We start from the raw sequence: 15,438 nt of genomic DNA on the forward strand, positions 1-15,438 counted from the left end.
ACAGTAATGTGTGAGGCTAGACTTTGGGGTCACTTATTTTTCTCAATTACTCTTATGTTTTATGTTTCACTCACTTCTTCTCTTAACATTTTTGTTTCCTTATGCTTGTTCTTATTTTCTCTTACTGAGAAATCCCTTAAGATAGAAGTTTGGGTTCTTTACTTGAGACTATTCTCCTTTCTGTTATTCTTATTCTTTGTGTACTAGGAACTGAACCGTGCCCTCCTGGATGCCAGACAAATACTCTACTCCCGAGCTCTGTCTCCAGCTCTCCATTCTTTTTTTCTAAAGTAAGTATTTAATTAGATCTATTTAACTCTTAGATTTACCTCTGGTTTAGCTGAATTCCACAAATTTTGCAGTGTTGCATTTTCATTTTTGTTTGGTTCACAATATTTTCTAATTTCATTGGAGACATTCTGTTTGATATATGGATCATTTAAGAGTATATTGTTGAACTTTCATGTTTGGATTTTTTTTTTTACTATCTTCCCATAATCTAAGTTTACTTTCATTATCAGAAAATGTTTTGTGTGATTTCAAGCTTAATTTGTTAAGGCTTATTTTATAAATTGAGATATTACCTATCTTTATGAATATTTAAAATATCTTTGAAAAGAATATGTGTTCTTGTCTTGTTGGGTAAAGCATTCTAAAATTGTCCGTTAGGTCTAATATACTGGTGTTCTTGAGTTCTTCTGTATTCTAAGGATTTGTGATTTGTTAGTGCCATCCATTACTGAAAGAAGAATTGGGAATTGGTCTTTTTATTATTGATGTCTCTCAGTGTTGTGTCAAAGCTTTGATAATAAGTGTATGTACAATCAGAATTACTTCTTCCTTTTTATACTTGTTTGGGTGCACTGTAATGATAAACCATAGTGATGATCAAAGTGATACAAATAAACACAGTGGTCCCTGGGTGCACCTGCTCTCCCATCCCTACCCACTCTGTTCTTTCTCTCTGTCTGTTAGTAAGATTGATAGTGATATTTTCATATATGGACACAGCATTATTTGAATAGTTTTCTTCCACAATACTTCTTTTCCCTCTCCCCACCTCCATTTCTACCTTCCTTCGGCAATTCCCTTCCGCTCTACTACCGGTCTCTCTCAGTTTTCTGAAGTCCCTTTTGTTTTCTGTTTTTCTCTATAGATTACACATATGAAAAATATACAGTAACTGACTTTGTGAGACTGGATGACCTCACTTAGCCTATTTTCTAGTTTCATCCATTTTGCTATAAATGACATAATTTGTTCTTTTTTATAGCTGAGAAAGACTCCATTGTGTATATATATCACAGATGCCAAGATCTGATATAGCTGGGTCATATGTTGGTTCCATTCCTAGTCTTTTGAGTAATCTCTAAGGTGATCTCCACAGTGGTTGTATTAATTTACTATCCCTCCAGAAGCAGATGGGAGTTCCAATTTCCCCACATCTTCACTAGCATTCATTAGTGTTTGCACTTTTTGTGTGTATGTGTGTGAGTGGTTCTGGGGATTGTGTCCAGGGTATTCTACCTTCAAGCCATACCCCAGCCCTATTTATTTTATTTTATTTATTTTATTTATTTTTTGGTGGTACTGAGGTTCCTGGAAGCCCTTCTACCTCTGGGCTACACTCCCAGACCTATTTTTTAAAAATATATTTTTATTTGGAAACAGGGTCTTTTAAGCCAGCGTGGCTGGCTTTGAACTTGCGTGATCCTCCTGTCTCCGCCTCCCAAGCATGGGGATTACAAGCGTGCACCATGATGCCCGGACCTATTTTATTTTTTATTTGGAAGCAGGTCCTTGTTAAATTGCTGAGAGCCTTGCTAAGTGTCTGAGGCTGGCTTTGAATGCCCCTGGATTAGCCTCTCACTCACTTTGCCATTCTAACTGGAGTTAGATAGAATCTCAGTGTAGTTTTGACTCATTTTTCTGACTGCTAATGATGTTGAACTTTTTTTTTTATCCTTTGGCCATTTGTATTTCTTCTTTTCAGAAGTGTCTATTCAGTTCAGCTGCTCATTTTTATTGGTTTATTTGTTTTATAGTGTTAATTTTTTGAGTTCTTTACATATTCTAGATATTAGTCCTTTATATGAAGTGGCTGACATAGATTTTCTCCCATTCTATAGGCTCTCTAATCAGATTCTTGATTGTATTTTGATGAGCTAATCATATCATAGTTATGCAATGGCGTTCTTTTTCTGTTAACTTTCTTTATTGTGTAATTTGTTTGATATTAATATAGCCACAGTCGTAGTCTGTTGATTAATGCTTATATGGTATATTATGTAACTTGTTTGTACTTCACTTAGTGGTGTTTTGCAGATATTGTGCTTTTTATAGACTAAAGTTTTGTGGCACTCCTGCACTGGACAAGTGCGTGGACACATTTTACCAATAGCACACCCATATGTAACAGCTTGTTAGCTCTTACAGCATTTCAAACTTCTTCATTATCATTACATTTTTATGGAGCTTTGTGATCTGTGACCTTCATTGTTGCCATTGGAATTGTTTTGATATGCCATGGATTATGTCCACATAAAATGGCAAACTTATTTGATATATGCTATGTGTCTTCTGATTGTTCCACTGACCAGCCATTCCTCTATATCCCTGTATCTTCTTGGCTCTCAGTCTTCCCAGTGACACAAAATATTGAAATCAGGCCAATCAGTAACCCTATAATGGCCTCTAAGTGTTCAAGAAGAAGGAGTCACCATTTCTCACCTTAAATCAAGATTTAAAAATGATTAAACCTAGTGAGTTAGGAATGGTAAAAGCCAAAATAGGCTATAGCTAGACCTCTCAGGCCTTAGCGTTAGCCACAGTGTAGATACAGAAATAATTTCTTGAAGGAAATTAAAAGTGCTACTCCGGTGAACATGCAAATCAGAAGAAAGAGAGCTAAACAGGCTGTTTTTCTGACACGGGGAGTTTTAATGGTCCAAATGGAACATGACGCCATATACAACAAGGCTGAGACGTGATGACTTTAGAAGATGAGAGTTTAAAGCTAACAGAGGTTGGTTCATGATGGTGAAAGAAGGAAGATGTCTCTGTAAAAACAAAGTCACGGTGAAGCCACAAGTGCTCACATCACTGCTAAGTAACCAGATGATCAAGCTAGGATCCGTAATGAATGTGGCTGCATTGAACAACTTTTTCTTTCAATGTATATGAATCAGGATTATATTGGGAAAAAATGTGAGCTAAAATGTTTCAAAGCTGAAGAGAAGAAGTCAATTTCTGCCTTGAAATCTTCAAAGGACAGGCTGGCTCCCTTGTGAGGGGCTAATGTAGTTGGTGACTTTAAGTTGCAGCTAGTGCTCATTTACCATTCTAAAAAGCCTAGGGCCCTTAAGAATTACACTAAATCTACTCTGTGTTCCATGAACAGAAGAACAAAGCCAGGATGACAGCACATCTGTCTACAACATGGTTTACTGAATATTTTAAGCCCACTGTTGCTATCTCCTGCTCAGAGAAAGATCCCTTTCAAAATACTATTGCTTAATGACAACGCACATGGTCACCCAAGAGCTCGGATGAAGATATACATTGAGATTTGTGTTTTCATGTGTGCTTACAAAGCATCATTTGTACAGCACATGATTTAAGGAATAATTTCATCTTTTAATTTTTATTACATCGAAATATATATATATATATATACATATATATATATATATATATATGTATATATCTTAAATTTACAACTGCCACAGATCATGATTAATTTTCTCCTGGCGGTATAATGGTACAATGAAAAATTTCTGAAAAGAGATGATCATTCTACATGCTATTAAGAACATTTGCAGTTCATGGGAGGACATAAAAATATCAACATTCACAGTAAGCGGGTCCCAAACTTCAAGGTCATCTTTGAGGTTCCCAAGACTTCACTGAAGGAAGAAGTCATTGTATACGTGGTGAAATAACAAGAAAATTAAAATGAGCAGTGGAACCGGAAGATGGGATTAAGTTGCTAATATCATGATGAAACTTCTTTAATGAATTATAAAATGCTTCTTGTGGATAATATAAAAAAAATGGGGAGTGGGGGCAGGCAGCCTGGCCCACTCCCAGAAAGATCAGGAGCTGGGCTGGGGGCAGGCAGCCCTTCCTGCTCCCTGGAAGGCCTGTTTCCAAGCTGGGGGCAGGCGGCCTGGCCTGCTCCCAGGAATTCCCGGTGCTGAGTTGGGGGCAGGAGGCCTGGCCCATTCCCTGGAAGGCCCAGTGCCGGGCGGGAGGCCTAGCCGTGGGTATCAAGGAACTCAGCGCTGCTGTGCTGTGCAAGGCCATGATGTGCTTAGAACAGCAGATCCTGCTCTACGCGGTGAGGCTGTGGGACTCAGTTCTTGGAAGGGAGAAAAACATTCATTGCTACCGAGTGCCTGATCCCACAACATCTTCAAACCACACATATGGTCTTCTCTTATTAAAAAAGAAAAAAAGAAAAAGAAAAAGAAAAAACACTGGAGAGGGGTCAAGATGGCTGTGGGTGCCAGGATTCTGGAGATGCAGACAAAACATATCCAACTGACCTGGAACTTTTGGAAAAATTCCCTGTGAAAGGCGACTGCTTCTTCCTTACATGCTTAAGAATCCTGGACATCATCTGTATGGAGGGAGATTTTCAGAGACTTAGGAGTAAGGAGGTGTTGGCAGCACTGGCTGCAGTGGTGGTGGAGGTTTGTATTTGAGAGAGGCAGAGATATGATCCAACCCACCCTGATCTTCTGAAGAAATTGCCCCAAAGGTGGAATGCTACCATTGTGCATGCTCAGGAATACTAGACAACATACAGTGTGGGAAAAGAGTTTGGGAAAGAATTGAGATGGCGGAGGCAGTGGCAACGGCAGCAGCCAGTACCTAGGAGAGGCAGAGATCTGATGCAACATACCTGGATCTTTTGAAGAAATAACCCCAGAGGCAGAACGCTACCAGCACACACTCTTAGGAACTTGGGACAACATGCTGTGTGAAGAGGGTGCTCGGATCGAAGATTGTGGAGGGGTGAGGCCGGTGCCAGGGACAGTGAGGCTGGGATCGGAGCCTGCCATGAGGCAAGGCCAGAGCAGAGGCCTCTGAGGCCGGGATTGGAGCCTGCTGAGGGTTTAGGCTGGTGCTGTGACCACTGAGGCTGGGTTCGAAACCTGCCATGAGGTTAGGCCAGTGCTGGGGCCTCCGAGGCCAGGATCAGAGCATGCCTAGGGGTTAGGGTGGTGCCGGGGCCAGCTAGGCCAGGATCGGAGCCTGCTGTGAGGCAAGGCTGCGGCTGGGGCCTCTGAGGCTAGGATCAGAGCCTGCTGACTGGTTAGGCCTGTGCAGTGACCAGCGAGGCCGGGATCGGAGCCTTCCATGAGGCTAGGCAAGTGTTGGGGCCTCTAAAGCCAGGATTGGAGCCTGCCAAGGGGCTAGGCCAGAGCCAGAACTAGCAAGGCTGGGATCGGAGCCCACCATGAGGCAAGCCTGGTGCTGGGGCCTTTGAGCCCAGGATCGGAGCCTGTTGAGGGGTGAGACCAGTGCCAGGGTCAGCAAGGCCAGGATTGGAGCCTACCATGAGGCAAGGCTGGTGCTGGGGCCTCCAAGGCTGGGATTGGAACCTGCCAAGGAGTTAGGCAGGTGTCAGGGCCAGTGAGACCAGGCTCGGAGCCTGCTGTGAGGCGAGGCCGGTGCTGGGGCTTCAGAGGCCAGGATCAGAGCCTGCCAAGGGGTTAGGCTGGTGCCGGGGCCAGTGAGGCCAGGATTGGAGCCTGCCAAAGGGTTAGGCTGGTACTAGGGTCAGTGAAGCTGGGATCGGGGCCTGCCATGAGGCAAGGCTGGTGCTAGAGCCAGCAAGGCCAGCATCAGAGTCCGCTGGGTTTCCAGGACAGTGCCAGGGCCTTCAAGAGTGGGATTGGAACTTGTAAAGCAGCATACACAGAGAAATATCACAGAAAATAAAATACAGATGCTTTCCCTAATATGCAAAAACTAGGAAGAAGTGGGTGATAGGAGGTAATCTAGTTGAAGGGCCCTATGGAGGAGCAATTAAGGTGACCAATCAGAGAGGATGGGATGGGTGAGGATGGAATAGCCTTAAAACTCATGATGTACATAAACAAATGTATCAAAGTTAATCACCAATTAAGCATGGGATCAAGGAAGGGGTAGGGAATGGGATGGGGATTGGATAAAGGCTAATTGGATGATGTGTGCTTGTATAGCCTTACAAGTCTTGTATTCCATTATGATGTATGACTACAATGCATATATATATATATGGAAAATGGGAGGAGTTCTCAAGATGGGAACCACTCCTGGTGAAGATGATGTGGCCAATAGTGACATAACAGCATGAATGCAGAGTATCACACTAACTTACTAAGCAGTGGCCCACTTGAGGGGCCTGACTCAAATTTTAAAGAGAATTAAACTATGGGTAAAGTATTGTGGTAAAGCGCTGAATACTACAGATAAATCACTGATGAAGTCAAGAGTGTATTATGGCAAATTTCACTGTAATCTTATTTTAAGTCGACGCAGCCACCCCAGCCTCCAGTATTCACCATCCTGATCAATGAGTAGCACTTGACAGTGACCAATGTTCGTCTGCCAGCCAAACACAGCACGGCTTCCTGAAGGTCCAGATGACCATTAACCTTTTTTGAGAACTATTTTCAAATTAAACTATACACATTGTATTTGTATAGAATAATATAATACAATCTTAACTTCTATGCATTAAAAACATAGAAGTTTTTGTGTGGCTCGGTTTGTTGAGATATTTTATTTTTTCTTCTCTTTTTTTTTTAAATAGGTGCATATAGTCATACATCTTAATGAGATGCAGGATGGTGGAGGCACACATGCACACATCATTCATTTAGCCCTTCCACACTTCCCAGCCTATTCTCTCCCCCGCTCTCCTTTTCATGTTTGGCTTTGATATGTTGTGAACGTACATCATGTACATTAGGGAATTTTCCTCTCCCCGCTCCCCTCAGGTAGGGCACCTTATTTGCACATCTATGGTTTTTCCTTCTTCATCTAGAGTTCATCCTATGACCTATTTTCTCCCTAGCGTTCACACATTAGGGAGAACATCTGAGTTTTTACTTTTTGTGGCTTTATAATGTTGTTTTATTATGTAGTTTAGAACCAAACCTGTAGTATCTATGAGGTAGGTCTACATGTACTTTTCACCATTGTGATTTTAACTTTCTTATTATATCATTTGAAATAATTTTGTTGTAGCTCTAGTAAGTTATTTTATTTACACTCTGACAGAACCAGATTTTCAGTTATATATAATCTGTTTAAATTTCATGTAATTATAAACATGTCTGAATTTGGGTCTGCCATTTTATTATTTGTGTCCTTTATATTTGATTTCTCTATACTCTCTTCTCTATGTTTCGTAATGTTGTTTGAACTTTTAAAAAATATTTACTTTACTTGTGTCTTTAAACTCTACCTCATCCTAAAATTTTGGTAGTAGTTTCTGTTAGGATAAGCAGCCCAGTCATGCCAAAGATGGCGCCTTTCCAGCTTCTCTTCTGGTTTGTGCTGACTGCCTCATAGCCAGCCAAAGAGGGCCACAGGATGCCCAACAACCAGTCCCCTGATAATACACTCACTGGGGTATGAGCCACCCAACCAGTAAATGCCCCGTACTTTGTGTGATCTTCTGCTGTGAGCGGAAGCCCCCCTCCTCCCAGCTGCCTGATATAAAAAGGAGCTGGGCTGTCTTAATAAAGCTTTTGCTTGCTTGCTTGCTTATCTCCGATGGCTGGCCTTGGGTCTTTCCTGCCCGGACCCTTCAGTTTCTCTAGGAATTGAAATGTAAATTATTGCCTTTTCTATTAGATTCAGTATTTTACCACTTCAGCTATAATGTTCAAGCCTTTTCACCAACATAAGATTTTTATGTTATACTTTTATATATTACATATGCATACATTAAAAATATCATTGGAGCCGGGCGTGGTGGCCCACATTTGTAATCCCAGCATTCGTGAGGCTGAGACCTGGAGGATCACGGTTTGCGGACAGACTCAGCTACTTAGTGAGGCCCTCTGCAACTCAGTGAGACCCGGTTTCAAAATAAAGAATAAAAATTAGGGCAGGGGGTGTAGCTCGGAGGTCAAATGCCCCTGGGTTCCATCCTCAGACCCGCAAAAAAAAAAAAAAAAAAAAAAAAAATCATTGATTGAGGGTGATGATTTTCACTTAGTGTAGTGGAATATATTTTAAAAGCCAGTAGATGAGTAATTTCATTTATTTATTTACCATCTAGATATTTATTATTTTTCTTGTTTTTTATTCTTCCCTAATATTCAGATTTTCTTCAGTATATGATTTCTCCCTTTTGTGAAGATTTACTTTAATCATTCATTTACAGTCACAGATTTTATTTTTCTTTCATCTGAAAATGTCTTTACTTTGTCTTCTTTCTTTCTTTCTTTCTTTCTTTCTTTCTTTCTTTCTTTCTTTCTTTCTTTCTTTCTTTCTTTCATTTTTTTGGTGGTACTAGGGTTCCTGGAAACTCTTGTACCTCCTAGGCTACACCACCAGACCTATTTTTATATTTTTATTTGGAAACAGGGTCTCTTAAGCCAGCGAGGCTGACTTCAAATGATCCTCCTGTCTCTGCCTCCCAAGTGCGGGATTACAAGCATGTCCCACCACGCCTAGCTACTTTGTCTTTATTTCTGAAGGAATTTTTTTTTCTGGATATAGATTCTGGTTTTACAGCTTATTTTTTCATGCAGAAAAATGATATTCTATTTCCTTTTTGGCTCTACAGATTCTGGTGAGAAATAAAAGGCCATTTAATTTTTATACACAGGTAATATAATTCTTGTTGCTTTGTGTTTAGTTGTTAGTAGTTTGATTGTAACATGTTTTAAAAGATACAATTATATTTATCTTAGGTGGGGTTTTATTGAGATTAGTGAAATTGTGGGTACATGTTTTCCTCCAAATTTAGGAAGTTTTTTATTGTTATAATTTCTTCAATTATTTTTTTCTACACTGCATTTTTTCTTCTTTTTGGCCATTAAAAACATAAATATTTATTGTTTTGGAATCATACCATAAGACCTATTATTTTTCCCAGCCATTTCCTCTATTTTTCAGGTTAAATAACATCTATTGATCAATCTCTATGTGTTGAATGTTTTGAAGGAATTCTGTCATGGCCGATTTGGTGAGTTTTGGAAATACTTCTGTCAATATATTTTTCAGTTCTAATTTTTTTTAAATTCTTTATGTCTTCTATTTCTTTTTCTGATACTTTATTTGAAGAATGTTCACAATTACATGGAACGTTTTAGTAGCTGTTTGAAAATTTTGTCAGATAATTCAATATCCGTGTTATCTTGGCATTGATGCCTCAAATCACATTTCCAGATGAAGTGAAAATTTTCTATGTAAAGTGAGATGTTTTTTTCAGACGCTGTATAACTTGCAATTACATATTAGGATTTTTGAATATTGTGAATCTATCTCTCATTCAGATGTTACAGATAATTCAACCTGCTTGAGTTTAGGCCATAACTTTGAGGCAGTTTCATATGAGTTGTGTTCCCAGTGTCAGTATTGTTATCATAAAACCTTTGAGAATTATTCGGGTCTGTTCTCATACCTGGGGGTATGAGTACTTGGGCCGAGAGCCATTCCATCGTTTAGCTCTCAAAAGTCTGTGTATACTACCTATCCATGTTTAGCATTGGGGTGATCTCAGGCATTCATAAGCATCTTTACAAGGTCTCTTCCTGATCTCCTCCACCCCTATAATCCTCCCATGCAGTTCTGTTTTCCAGGGGTTTGTTTTAAAATCACCTCCAGAACCCTGATGCTTGACTAACCCTGCTTTGTGATGCATTTCCTAGAACCCTGCCAGAGTCCATGGTGAAGCAGCAGGAGGACAGAGAACAACATCTGTCAATCAATCTGGAAGCTATAGACTCTCCAATTACAAGGAAAAGTCCCCAGCCTCTGAGTGTTGGCTCCTGCAGCTCCTGTTCCTGCCACTGGTGCCTCTATCATGAGCTTGCTTTGGGGAGAGAGACATAAGAGGACATAGAACAGAGAGGTGAAGGGAGAAGACAGTGGATTATTCTGCTGTACTTTTCCACACCCTGAGTTGTAGCTAGAGGTCTCCTAGAGCTCTCTTTCTGTTTCTTTTAGGCTGGAATATTGCTGCTGGCTGGGTGGTCTTTGACATTTGTGAAGTTTTCTTCTTGTGTCTGCCTCCTGTTTACTGCTCAGAGTCTCAACAGTTGCTGCATATATTGTGTCTAGGTACTGTAGCTGCATTTGATGGGACAGAGAATGTGCATGTGGTTACAGTCTCTGACTCAGAACCCAAATCTTTCCTTTCTTGAGCACATGTCGTAGGTCATAAGAGTGCATGCATGAGCCAGTTTCATCGCTGATGGAGTATCATTATGCTAGTGGGTACAGTGCTTTACCCAGCTGTCTCTGAGCCATGGTGCTTAGGAGAATGCTGTGTTCATCATTCCTTGTCACTCACAAATTATTTATTGAATCAATGTTTATGTAAAATTCATTAACTTCACCTCTGGACCCTTCCCATTGAATCAGTCTTGGGGAAATCTGGATGTTTTGCATATAATTAAGAATAAAATAAAATAATAAATTATGCATGAGTCTTTTTACCATGAAATCAAGGGAAAGATCCATAGCTTAGTCAGTTCTCGTTCTAGTAGAAAAAGAAACTCTTTGTTAGATTGTGTTTAATGCCACTAAAAATAATGCTTAAAATTGATTTCCTACTGCTACAATGCCTTTATAGGGTCCTTTTGTCTGGAGAGTTGCAGTAAGTGTTTCAGTCTAAGAATATAATCTAGAACAATTCCTATTTTAGGTCCATGTTCAGTGAAGCCAGACTGAGAAACTTCAGAATTACTTTTATTAATTCAGTAGGATTATTTTAAATTTTCATTAAACTCCTGCACAATTCAAAGGGGTTAGAAATGCTGAAGTGAGTGAACCAGCTACTTCTAAGACAGAATCCTCAAGCTTTGTCTTCAAAGAACTTGCCACTGGACAGTTCAGCCTCCTTTGACTATTTGTTCTTTATTATGGCCACTTGACTTTGCTGTCACAGTGTGAAAGCCCCAGGGCAATATGTATGTGCATGGGCATAGCAGTCTTACAATAAATTTTATTTACTAAAAAGAGGCGGCAGAATGGATTGGGCTTACTGGCCGTAGCTTGGCAACCTCTAAAAGCTATATTGCACTGGGGAGAGGGGGCCAGAATAACAGGACACAATGTGATGTCTAAGCACTGTGTTGTAGTCATTGGTGGCTGCGATGGTAGTAGAGAGAGGTACCTCATCTGTTCTGGCAACAATTAATGTTTAGGAAAGTCTTCCTGGAGGAGGTGAAATCAAAGAAGCCCTGAAGTGAAAGTTAAATTAGGCAAAGAATTTTCAGAGAGAAAAGGTTGGAGTTAAGAGAGCACTTTCTTAATAGGAAACACCATGAGCAGAGCTATGGAAGTATATGTAGAGAACTACACACATATGTAGATGTCTGCAGATTAAAGAGGAAGGACAATGATAATCTTTTTCTAAAATCATGTAGTTCTCCAATGAGAATAGACAAGTACAGGGTTTTGGGCAAAGCATCAGTACATTTGGTTTTCATTTTATATACATAACCTCAGTGGTCAAAGAGAAGAATAATTCAAAGCAGGTAATATCAGAAGCCATGCATTAGCAAGATGCTCTGCAGAATGAGAGTGATATCTATCATAGATTGTGTAGTAGTGGAAAGCAGAGAAAGCAGAGACGTAAGGCTCAAGTAGTATTTAAAAACCACAATGTATTTGGGAGGCTAAGATAGGAGGATTATAGACTCAAGGACAGCCTCAAAAACTTAGCAATCAGTCGGGTGTGGTGGAGCACTCTTGTAATCCCCAAGCTTGGGAGGCGGAGACAGGAGGATCACAAGGATTCAAAGCCAGCTTTGCTGGGTTAAGAGACCCTGTTTCTAAATAAGAATATAAAAGTGGGTTTTGGAGGGTAGTCCAGAGGTAGAAGTGTTTCTAGGAACCACAGTACCACCAAAACAACAACAACAACAAAAACAAAACAAAACAACCCCCCCCAAACTTAGCAATGTCTTCAGCAACTTAGTAAGACCCTGTTTAAAAAAAAAAAGAAGAAAGGATTAGGGGTGTAGCTTGGAGGTATAATGCCCCTGGGTTCAATACCCAGTTAAGCACAAACACATATGCAATCAGTGGTACATGGTGGTTGATTAGATGGATGTACAGTGAGGAAATGATGAATCAGGCATCACTTCAAGATTTACAACATGGTAGCATCACCAAGTGACATCAAGAACAATGGTAGGTAGGAAAAAGCAATTTAAAGGAGCATATATGAGTGAGTTTAGGTAAGTTTCCTTTCACATAGCTAAATCAGATTCACGTGAAGTTGTTACGGGCTAGAGTTGAGTATCTGTAACCAGAATGTTGAAAAAAGAACATGAATGTACATAGGGGGAGTGATTCTGGAGGGATGCCACACTGTGCTATTTGTAACAACTGCAAGAACAAATGAACATTGATATTGTGGTAGATGAGTTCATGGTCAGGGGCAGGAAAAGAGGTTGATGCAAGTCCTGCTTAGGAGCCTCAGGGTTTCGATGAAATAGGAAATGTGACCATATGCTAAAAGAGGGAAATAAGGACTGAGCAGTACACTGGAAAATGGTAGTAAAGGTGAGCAAAATTCTCAAGAAGGATGGGGAGTGAACTGACTAAAATAAAGGCATGAGGCTTATAAACAGCATCAATTCCTGAAATTGTAGAAGCTTTGCTTTTGACAGTGAAATGAAATTTTCCAGTGAAGCTGGATCACTTGGTTGGAAGAGCAGATAGATGATTATAGATGTGAGATAACACTATGGGGTTTCTATGTAGGTATGGAGTCCAAGGGAGAGATCAAGGAAGGAAGATGCCACATTCCCTCAGCTCTTTGTCATTATACATTTTCTCCTGCTTGGATTTCTCCTTTGCAATGGCAAGGGATTTTATCCTGTGACTCAACACAACCTCCATATCTGTCCTATCTTTCCTCTTTTCAGCCTTACATCTCCTCCTCCTCCTCCTCCCCTTCTTCTTCTTCTTCTTCTTCTTCTTCTTCTTCTTCTTCTTCTTCTTCTTCTTCTTCTTCTTCTTCTTCTTCTTCTCCTCCTCCTCCTCCTCCTCCTCCTCCTCCTCCTCCTCCTCCTCCTCCTCCTCCTCCTTCTTCTTCTTCTTCTTCTTCTTCTTCTTCTCTCTCTTTCTCTCTCATTCTCTCCTCTTTATCTCTCTTCTTCTAAGGCAAAGCATAGCCCTTTATCACAAAATAATGTTTTAAAATCTGATTTCCTTAAGTTATTCTATTTTCATATCTACCTTAAAATTCCCATGATATCTTAACTTTATGGTGATTCAGAATGTGAGTGAAGCTCTTTAGAGAATGGAAGCAGAAAACTTGCACAGCTATAAGCAGCAGTCTTGACAAAACAAATAACATGTGCTTTCCTTCTGCTAAACACAAAATGCGAGTGAAGACTAACTACAGATCCAGAAACCTGTCTTATAGTTCACGGACTGTTTACTTCTGCCTACTTCCCCATCTCTAATTCTACATCTGTAAGATGAGTATGTGTGGAATGAGTAGATGGGCTGCTCCCTGTCCATAGTCCTTCATCTTAGGGTAAATCCCAGTTCCAGATGTTACGGCAAATGTTTGAATATAGCTAGTATATAGAAAACTGTACTGAATGACAAATGATCAAACTAACACATCAGATCCTCACCCAATTTTCTCTTTTCTTTATACTTTAGAGATATAAATTTATTTTGGGTTTTAGAAAAAAAGTATCTATATATGTAATTGTTTGCCTGGAATTAGTCTCTTAGCTTTGTGGCCCTTAAACTTATTGGCTGTGGGTTTGAATTCTAGATCCTTCTCTAAACTACCTGAATCACAACTTAGTTGTTTAATTTCACTTCCCTTTTCCATGTTTGTCTGTGTATGTGCGAAAAATTCCACCTAATGTAAAACTTGTAGCATTATTCTTAAAATTAGGGTCAAATGAAGAAGATGTTTTTATCTCCTTTATAAATTCAGAAACCAAAGTTTGGAGAAGTTTTATATGCTGTATAATCATTTTCTATAATAACAAGTAATTTTTTTGCATTCAGTAAATGTTAGTGTCATATCTTCTTATGATATAGTCTCCATATGGGAAAAGTAAAATAAAAGTTGATTTATAGGTACTGCTAAAAATGTCAAAATGCTTAAAAGTCTTGATCCAGATCAGAAATTGAATGGGATGAAGCTGGCATGTCTCCTGCACTGTGAAAATTTTTATTTGTGTGTGGACCCTTCCTTGATGGCTTTAAAAATTTCATACATAGCTGAGCGTGGTGGCACATGTTTGTCATCCCCGTGGTTGGGAGGCGGAGACAGGAGGATCACGCATGTTTGAAGCCAGCCTTGCTGGCTTAATTAAGAGACCCTGTTTCCAAATAAAATATAAAATAGGCCTGGGTGTGTAGCCTGGAGGTAGAAGGGTTCCATCCCCAGTACCACCAAAAGAAAAATGTTCATGCATGTGGCAGTGCATGCATGTGTGCATGTGTTTACAGGCATCTGAGTAGAGACGGTGAACCAAGCAGAAAGCTAGGGGCCATGCTCAGACTGTAGTCAGCACCACTTCTAAATCCAGTCTCTCTGAGCTGACTAAATCCTTCTTTCTTCTGGGCAAGGTCTCTGTAGAGACAGAGTAGCTGTGATTCTGTAGCCTCATCTGGTATAAAACTGCTCCATAATGAAAGGCCCAGAGCCAGCGACCTCATTTCCTTTCCCCAGAGTCTTCACAGATGGAAGTAAGGATTTCTATTTCTCAAAGCAAAAGGGCATGCTATTGGAACTATAGTCTCTGCTTCTCCACTCAATAAAACAAATTCAAAATCTAATGTCCCCTGCTGCTGGCCTTGTTCCAGTGGCCGTGTTTGTTTAACATGGTGGTGTCCCCTTTGTGGCTGTGTTTGACTCACTGCAGGACGAGGCATTTGATTGCATGGGAAAGATGCTGCAGCAGTCTGAAACTGTTGAGAGTCAGGCAGGCAAAGGAGGCACAAGAGTGTGGGGAGAGGCATGTGGCCGCCAATGTGAGGTTGTGAGGGCCACCACTGTTCACCGTTCCAGATGTTCTTTTTGCATAATCTATAGGGATGGTGTTCTTGATCTATCGATCTTTCATTCTGTTGTCAATGAGGACTCGCATGTCCTGCAAATGAGTCACTTGTCTAACATTATACAGAAACCAGAAGAGATAAAATAAAAATCTGTATCTCATCTCAGAGCCTTGACACAGCCCAAGGTTTTATTTTGAATTTCTTCGTTTTATTACAGTT

This window comes from Muscardinus avellanarius (genome assembly GCF_963383645.1).
Source record: "Muscardinus avellanarius genome assembly, chromosome: 7".
Classification (NCBI taxonomy): Eukaryota; Metazoa; Chordata; class Mammalia; order Rodentia; family Gliridae; genus Muscardinus; species Muscardinus avellanarius.